Source organism: Rhincodon typus, unplaced genomic scaffold, assembly GCF_021869965.1.
Source record: "Rhincodon typus isolate 14 unplaced genomic scaffold, sRhiTyp1.1 hic_rhity00000685, whole genome shotgun sequence".
In the NCBI taxonomy this organism is placed as follows: Eukaryota; Metazoa; Chordata; class Chondrichthyes; order Orectolobiformes; family Rhincodontidae; genus Rhincodon; species Rhincodon typus.
The window spans coordinates 39,193-48,776 of NW_025966323.1; the positions used below are offsets into that span (position 1 = coordinate 39,193).

Consider the following 9,584-nt stretch of genomic DNA (forward strand, 5'->3'; position numbering starts at 1 on the left):
TCATTGGCTGAGGTGGACGTCAATCACCATACGTCACGGACTAGCGCGACCCACCGCACGTGCTCGGTCTCGGGGAGCGGGGAGGAACCATTGAGGATCCGACTCCAGCGGCAACCAACCAGCTGGGAGTTGGGTGAGAATTGACAACCTGTTCGCCCCTTGTTTCCGTGACCCCATGGAGCAGCCCCGAACATTCCTTGACAGCGGCGCTCGCAGGAGATGAGGTGAATGGGCGACCCGGAGCAGGTACGTCGTGCTGCTCACCTGGGTCCATGATAAAGAAAAATTTACATTTAAATTGCACGTTTGGCAAACACTGGGCATCAGTGCTTTAATGCCTGTGTAATTTTTTTTTGAAATGCAGTTAATGCTGTAAGGGTGGGAAATGGGCAACCAATGGGCTAATGACGAAATAGTTTTTTTAAAAAGAATTAATTGCAGGAGAAATATTTTAGTCAGGACAGTGGGTGTAATTCAGTTCCGCTGAACGACCTACAACTTGAAACGACAACTTGGTTTTCCTGTCTCCATAGATTCTACTGAGTGTTTGCAGCGTTTGCTGTTGTTCTTTATCAAAATAATGTCTTGGGATCATCTATATTCAACTCCGCGATCAGGCATGACCTTGAGTTAACTTATGATCCAAGAAGTGACATCTCCCACAGCACTGCGATGGAATGTCAGAATTATAGAACATAGAACATTACAGCGCAGTACAGGCCCTTCGGCCCTCGATGTCACGCCGACCTGTGAAACCAATCTGAAGCCCATCTAACCTAAACTATTCCATTATCATCCATATGTTTATCCAATGACCATTTAAATGCCCTTAAAGTGGGCGAGTCTACTATTTTTGCAGGCAGGGCATTCCACGCCCTTACTTCTCTCTGAGTAAAGAACCTACCTCTGACATCTGTCCTATATCTATTGCCCCTCAATTTAAAGCTATGTCCCCTCGTGCTAGCCATCACCATCCGAGGAAAAAGGCTCCCACTGTCCACCCTATCTAATCCTCTGATCATCTTGTATGTCTCTATCAAGTCACCTCTTAACCTTCTTCTCTCTAACGAAAACAGCCTCAAGACCCTCAGCCTTTCCTCATGATACCTTCCCTCCATACCAGGCAACATCCTGGTAAATCTCCTCTGCACCCTTTCCAATGCTTCCACATCCTTCCTATAATGCGGTGACCAGAACTGTACGCAATACTCCAAGTGCGGCCGCACCAGAGTTTTGTACAGCTGCAACGTGACCTCATGGCTCCGAAACTCAATCCCTCTACCAATAAAACCTAACATACTGTACGCCTTCTTAACAACGCTATCAACCTGGGTGGCAACTTTCAGTGATCTATGCACATGGACACCGAGATCTTTCTGCTCATCCACACTACCAAGAATCTTACCATTGATGTGTTCAAGTCCCAAAGTGGAACTTAAACTGACAACCGTCTGACTAAGAGGTGACAGTGTTACCAACTGAGCCACGCGGCACAGGATGAAGTTTATTTACAAATAGAACAACTTACGGAATTTAAATATGAAGCACACATGGGACAAGTATCATGGAATGACCTAATTGTATTGCTCTTGACTATTGTTATTGATGTATTTGAGAGATCAAAAGTTGTTACAGAGAATGCAAAGCATCAGAAAACATCCAAAAACTGACCAATAATTTTTAAAGCTAACAGTAACTCCAAAATCCTGCTAACCCTTTTTGTAAGTCTGTGATAATAAGAAAGCAAGATGCTATGTAGACTTGGTAATTTTCAATTAATATTGGCGAAGACGCCCTGCTTTTCTTAGAAATATTGGCATGGGATATTTCATAACAACCTGAGCAGACAGGTCTCAACTTAAGAACTCATCCAAAGAACAGTACCTCCAACAATGAAGCACTTCCTTGGTACTGCATTGGAGTGTCAGCCATAATTTTTGTATTCAATTCCCAAGGTGGGGCTTGATCTCAAATTACACTAACTCAGTTACACCAACCAAGCTACACAATAGCAATAGTGTGGAGTAGTGTGTTTAGCTTTCATTAATAGAGGGATTGAGTTCAAGAGCCATGAAGTTATGCTCCAGCTATACAAAAGCCTCATTCGGCCACATCTGGAGTATTGTGTCCAGTTCTGGTCACCTCATTACAGGAAAGATGTGGAAGCGTTAGAAAAGGTGCAGAGGAGATTTACCAGGATGTTGCCTGGAATGGAGGGAAGGTCTTACGAGGAAAGGTTGAGAGAGCTAGGGCTTTTCTCTTTAGAACGACGAAGGATGAGAGGTGACTTGATAGAGGTGTACAAAATGATCAGAGGTATAGATAGAGTGGACAGCCAGAGACTTTTTCCTAGGATGGAGGTAGCTACTACGAGGGGGCATAGTTTTAAAGTGAAAGGAGGTAGATATCGGGGAGACGTCAGAGGTAGGTTCTTTACTCAGAGAGTGGTAGGGGCGTGGAATGCATTGCCGGAGAGGGTAGTGGAGTCGGCCTCATCAGGGGCATTTAAGCGGCTATTAGATAGGCATATGGATGATAGTATAAGGTAGCGGTGGAGGTTAGAAAGACCTTTGGTTTAGGGTAAAAGTTCGGCACAACATCATGGGCCGAAGGGCCTGTACTGTGCTGTACTGTTCCATGTTCTATGTAAAGGTATTAGTCTGGACGACAAATTCTTGGACTGCATTCAAGTAAAGTTTCTAGATTGGTATGTTGTACCAATTGGGAACAGTCTATTTTAGACCTGATACTATGCAGTGTGACAGGATTAATTAATAACATTATGGTAAAATGGGAATCATGACCAAAATATAAGAATTTTATAATCAAAGAATCCCTACAGTGGGGAAACAGGCCCTTCAGCCCAACAAGTCCACCCCAACCATCACCTATAACCCACCTCATCTACACATCCCTGAACACTATGGTCAATCCACCTAACCCACACATCTTTGGACTATGAAAGGAAACCAGAGCACCTGGAGGAAACCCACACAGACACGGGGAGAATGTGCAAACTCCACACAGACAGTCACCGAAGGGTGGAATTGAACCTGGGTCCCTGGTGCTGTGAGGTAGAAGTGCTAACCACTGAGCCACCGTGCCAATATAATACTGAGGAGGTCAGGCACCGTCTGTGGAGAGAAACACAGCATTTCAAGTTGACATGACCCTTCTCCAGTGTTCTGAAGAGGCTGAAAAGAGATAAACAACTGCACAAGAGGAAATATATTGGGGAAAATACAAAGTTTTCTGTTTTGGAAGCAAAAATTAAAAAGCAGATTTTTTAAAATTGAGAGACTCGGGAAGATTGAGAAACCTGGTGGCTTAATTGTGCACAAGTCAGAAAAAGTTATTGAGCTGTTGACATGGTGGTATATTGGTGGTGTCACTGGATTCATAATACTCTGAGGACATGGGTTTCAATCCCACCCCAGCAAATGCTGAAATTTGAGTACAATCAGAAAATCTGGAATTTAAAGCTATTCTAATGGTGACAACAAAACCATTGCCAATCGTTGTAAAAATCCACCTTGTTCATTAATCCCCTTTTAGAGAACAAAATCTATTTTCTTTATGTAGTTTGGCCTATATGCGATTCCAGATCCTTGGCTATGTGGTTGACTATTAAATACCTTTTGAAATGGCTAAGAATGTTACTCAGTTGGAGATAAACACTGTGATGTCTAAGAGAAAGAATGATACCCAGCCCTGTCCATGCAAAATCCTTTTTACTAACATCTCAGGGTTGTGAGAGCTGTCCCACAGACTAGTTGAGCATTGGCCTGACGTCTGTAAAGTGTGATTCTGAACATAAGGTTATGCTCCAGACACAAACAACACTATTCCCGGTTACGAGAGGTGACAGTACATTTATTCTCATCACCTAAGAAATATATACTTGTCATAAAGGGAGTACAGTGAAGGTTTACCAAACTGATTCTGGGGATGGCAAATTTCTTACGTAAGGAGAGATTAGGTCAATTGGGCCTATATTCATTTTAGTTTAGAAGAATGAGAGGGGATCTCAGTGAAACAAATATTCTGACAGGGCTGAACAGACTGGGTGCAGGGATTATGTTTCCCCTGTTTCAGGGGCCGGGGTGAGCAGGGATCATGCAGGATACACAGTAGACCATTTAGTATGAGATGAGGAGAAACTTCTTCACTTATTGTGGAATTAACCTGTGGAATTCTCTACCACACAAGGCTGTGGGAGCCAAGTTACTGAATATATTTCAGAAATAGATATCTGGACACCAAAATTGTCAAGTGTTATGGGGAGAAAGCAGGAGTATTTGTTTTTGAAACAGAATATCAGCCATGGTAATATTGAATGGTGGAGCAAGCTGGATGACCTAAATGGCCTGCTTTTTTCTATGTTTCTAAATTAGAAGATGTAGGAGCAGAAGTAGACCATTCAACCCATTGAATTGCTCTGCCATTTGACGAGATCATGGCTGATCTGATATTCCTCAACTTCATTTGCCTGCCTTTCCCAGAACTCTTGTTTCTCTTACTGATTAAAAATCTGTCTATCTCAGCCTAAAATATACTTAATGACCCATCCTCAACAGCCTTCTGCAGTAAAGAATTACACAGATTGACCACACTCTGTGAGAAAAAGATTCTCCTCTGTCGTAAATGAACAATGTCTTAGTCTGAAATTATGGCCTCTGGTCCTTGACTTTCTCACAAGGGAAATAGCATCTCTGCATCTACCCTGTCATGTCCCCTAACAACCTTGTGCATTTCAATAAAGTCTCCTCTTATTCTTCCCAATATCAATGAATACAAGCCCTACATAATCAATTTCTACTGATAAAACTGTCCCTCCATACCTAAAATCATCCCAGTGAACTTATTCTGGACTACCTCCAATGCCAGTGTGTATCAGATAAAGGGCCCAAAACTGTTTACAGTATTCCAGTTGTGATTGTCTAGTACCTTGGACAATTTTAGCAAGATATCCTATTTTTACATTACTTTGAACTGAAAGCCAGCAGTCCATTTATCTTCCCTCTTACTCACTGAATTTGGATTCTAGCATTTTGTGATAAATGCACAAGAATTCCCAAATGCCTCTGTGCCGAACCTTTCTGCAATCCTTACCAATTCAAATAATATTCAGCTTTTCAATTGGTAAGTTGTTGGAGGGTTTTCTGAGAGACAGGATTTACATGCATTTGGAGAAGTAAGGACTGATTAGGGAGAGTCAGCATGGCTTTGTGCATGGGAAATTGTGTCTCACAAACTTGATTGAGTTTTTGAGGACATGACCAAGAGGATGGATGAGGGCAGAATGGTTTATATTGTTGACATGGACTTTAGCAAGGCCTTTGACAAAGTTCCACATCACCTACATGGACTTCAGCAAGGCCTTTGACAAGGTTCCACATGGTAGAGTAGTTAGTAAGGTTATATCACATGGGATCCAGGGAGAGCTAGCCAATTGGATAAAAATTTGGCTTGATGTTAGGGGACACCTCTTCCACAGCTTTCCATCTCATATTCTCCCAAGCCTGTACACCCCACTTCTATCATCTCCCCAAAATACACAAATAGGACTGCCCAGCCAGAGCCATTGTTTCTGCCCATTCCTGCCCCATAGAACCTATTTCTACCAACCTCAACTTTATTTTTTCTGCCCTTGTCCAGTGCCTTCCCACTTAGATCTGCAATTCTTCTGACTCTTTACATTGGTTTCAAAACTTCCAGTTTCCTGGCACCAGCCACCTTCTCTTCACCATGGATGTGCAATCCATTTACATGTTCATTCCCAATCAGGATGGTCTGAGGTATCCCTTATTCTTCCAGGAAAGAAGGCCTGAACCATCCCCACCCACCACCACCCTCTTCCACCTGGCTGAGCTCACCCTCATTTTGAACAACTTTTCCTTTAACTCCGCTCACTTTCTTCAGGTCAAAGGTGTGGCCATGGATACCTGCAAGGACCCTACTTAATCCTGTCTCTTTGTGGGTTATGCAAAACTTCCCTCATTCCAGTCCGACTTGGGTCCCTCCCCATAACTCTTTCACTGGTACATTGATGACATCATGGGTCTTGCTTCCCTGTCTCATCTGGAATTAGAAAAATGGAACAATTTTGTTTCCAATTTTCACCCCACTCCCACCTTTACCTGATCCATCTCTCACAGTTACCTTGACAGTACATCAATATACATTGCTTCTTGTGGGGATTCCATTCCATTCTCCCAGTTTTTCTATCTCCATACAACTGTTTTGATGATGCCACCTTCCACAGGAAGCTCTCAGAAATGTCAACCTTTTTCCTAACCAAGGATTCCCTGCCAGCATAGCTGATAAGCTACAAATCCATGTCTGACCCATTTCCTGCATTTCTGCTCTCATCCCTTCCCTATCCTCCTACAACGACAGGGTTCCCCTGGTCATCATTTCCCACCCCACCAGCCTCCAAAAGATTATATGCTGCCATTTCTGCCACCTTGAAAGTGATGCCACCCACCAGACATATATTCCCCTTCCTTCCTTTGTCAGTCTTCTGCAGGGACCATTCCATCTGGGACACCCTGGTTCACTTCTCCTCCACTCCTAAACTTCCTTACAATCCCGCGGCACTTTCTCACATAATTGTAGAAAATACAACACTTGCCTGTTTACTTCCTCCCTCCTCATATCCAATGTTCCAGATACACCTTTCAGGTGAATCAGCAGTTTTACCTGTACTTTATTCAATCTAATCTACTGGATTTACAGCTCATAATGTGGTCTCCTCTACACAGACTGAGAGACTGCTTTGTGGAATACCTTCACTGTGTTGGTAAAAATGACCCCAAGTTTCAATTTGTCATCAGCTTCTTGTTACGTGGCTCAGTATCACTCTTTATTTTATAACGTTCCTAATTTAATTAAATATACTATACAATATAAGTTGTTTTTGCCTTCCTAATTACCTCCACCACTGAAGACTTGTCAGTGAATGGGAAGAATCACCTTTATTTTTGTTTAAACTTGATTCCAGCCTGTTATATTTTGCAGAAAGGCAATAAAGCTGATTAATTTATTTGTCTCCATATCTACCTGTAATCGCTATAATAAAAAATACATCTTGCACTTTGAAAGCGATTAACATTTAGTCATTGATGCTTTGACCTTTGTACATTATCAGCATGAAAGCTTTCTGAATAAGCTATTTCATATTAAACCTAAATCTCTTTCTGTTTTAAGGGTGCTAGAGATAATTGACAATACGTAAGAGTCTGAAAAACAATGAAGAATTAGAAAAAGTTGTCTTGATGAAGAACAAAAATGTCCTTCAATCACTTTGTTATATAATGCAAATATAATTCAAATCTCTTTTAAATTTCAGGAACAAAATAAACCTACTCAACAACAAGAACAAGCATGACCAAAAGTCCCTGTTAAAGATTCAGATTGTTCCTGAAAGAAATGAGAGGCCAAGAGGATTTATTTTTATTCAAAGTACATCCCTATTTGTGTAGCAAAATACTTGCAGTTATATAGCACCTGGGATTTACAGATACATGGATTATTAAAACGCCATACAAAGGTGCATAAAATTATCAATCGAATGCTAGACTTTGCATCGAAATGATTAGACTATAAGGGGGTGGAATGTCAAGCTTCAGCAAAACATATTTCTGTTTAGACCCTATCTGGAGTACGGTATTGAGAGCATTCTGTCACTAAGCATTGCAAAGGCAATATTAAGCTTCGAGGGAGTGTAATGTTAATTTACCAGAATGATACTTGAACTGTAAAGATTAAATTTAAAGTATGAGGCAAGGCACTGCAACTCACACCCCTGGTGTGTTTGTTTAATGCCTGGTCTGGAGGTGGCCTTACCTGGGCTTTTGCTCCTATACAGTGCTGTTCCAGTGATTGCAGCATAGCCAATGAAAGGCAGCTGATTTTCTGCGGGAAGACCACAGATGGCCTTGAGGATGAGCTGAATCAGTCTGGGCCTTGAGGGCCTGACTGGTCTCAGCATTGGCAGCAACAGTTTGGGCTGGCTGATTGAAAGGGGTTCGAATTAGAAGATTTATAAGTATTGTGTGTATTTTTAAATTTACGATGAATCAAATTTACAGTCATGTGACTTATTCTGAAGCCTATGTGACAGTTAGCCTGGGTGATTTAATTTTTAGAGATCAAAAGAAAGCTTGGATTGTTTTACTTCGAACAACTTCCAAGGTATTTATGCTTGGAAGCAATGGCAGCAACCTCTAAATTTACAAGTAGACTCTCAAGACTGGATTTTGTCAACAGCAGATCATCTTTCATATCATAACCTGAACTATGCGCCACTTCTATTTTCTTTCCTTTTATCTTTTTGATTATAATTAAAATTTTAAGTTTCAGCACTGCACATGCAAAACATATTTGATTTAGCAGTTGGGAAAACATTTCACTCATGAAGGTGTCATTAGCTGATAATGCTGCAGCTAGGTCTGGCCTATTGTAGTGTGTTCTGGTCAAACAAGGAGGCCCTGCATCATGGACAGCCACAACTTTTCTGCCTAAGTTCATTGCCATTGACATAAGATTTTTGAGCACAGAGGTGCCATGGGAGTTTCTCAAAATTAAATTTCACTATTTCATATTTTGCTGGTTTCGTTTTAATTATGTGTGCATCATTGTTATTTTATTGAAACTGGCTTAGTCAGAATGTAAATATGCTGGCATGCTTCACTGATAGTTACAAGGGAATTAAGGATATTTCCTTGACTGTGGAAAAAACAATGACCCATATATTCAGATGGCCAGATGTTGCTGCAGCAGCTGAGACCTGGAGCTAGGCATTAGGACCATAAGAAATCCCCACCAAGCTGACTCTGAGGAAATTGCCCAGATTGTGGAAGATTCCAAATGGGTATTTCACCTGCATCTGCCTTCGGTAAAAAAAAACCCTTAAAGTCAGAGAATACTGAGGGTTCCAACTCACTGAAGCTTAAAATTACCCAGGAAACGTTAGAGGATGAAAATCCTTCTCTAACTCCTGGGTAGCTATTTAAATAATCCCCTGCTTCACCTCTGACACCCCTGACTACAGGTGTGAGTCCTGACACCCCTCAACCAGACTTGACTGCTACTATTGCTAACCTGACATTGTTGTAAATCTTTTCTGAACCCTTTCAAATTTCACAACATCCTTCCTACAGCAGGGAGACCAGAATTGAATGCAGTATTCCAAAGGTGGCCTAATTAATGTCCTGTACTGCCACAACATGACCTCGCAACTCCTATACGCAATGCACTGACCAATAAAGGCAAGCATATCCTACGCCCTTTTCACTGTCCTATCTGCCTGCAACAGAACATGGCACACCTACTGCTGCAAAAGGGGAATGGTTTTGACAGTTATCCTCTCTGCTGGCTGTAAGGATCCCTGGACAGGTCTTCCTGTTTTATAACAGCAGGCTCCTGCCCAGAACTTTCCAGAGTAGAAATTAGATAAATATATTCATGATTTTTTTGTATGAGAAATAGGGTTTCTGCCCCGATCAGAATTTCTGGTCCATCTCTGGTGTTTTTCCGCTCATTCTTTATTGAGTTCTCGTATTAGTGTCCATTGTCATACT

General features: G+C 41.7%; 1 long non-coding RNA gene across 1 annotated transcript; it reads left to right on the forward strand.

Annotated features, from left to right (window-relative positions):
* Positions 1-37: 37 nt before the first annotated feature.
* On the forward strand, positions 38-8,603 carry LOC125488400. Its single transcript, XR_007266311.1, has 2 exons — positions 38-246; positions 7,352-8,603. It is a non-coding gene; the product is annotated as an uncharacterized LOC125488400 (long non-coding RNA).
* Positions 8,604-9,584: the final 981 nt, after the last annotated feature.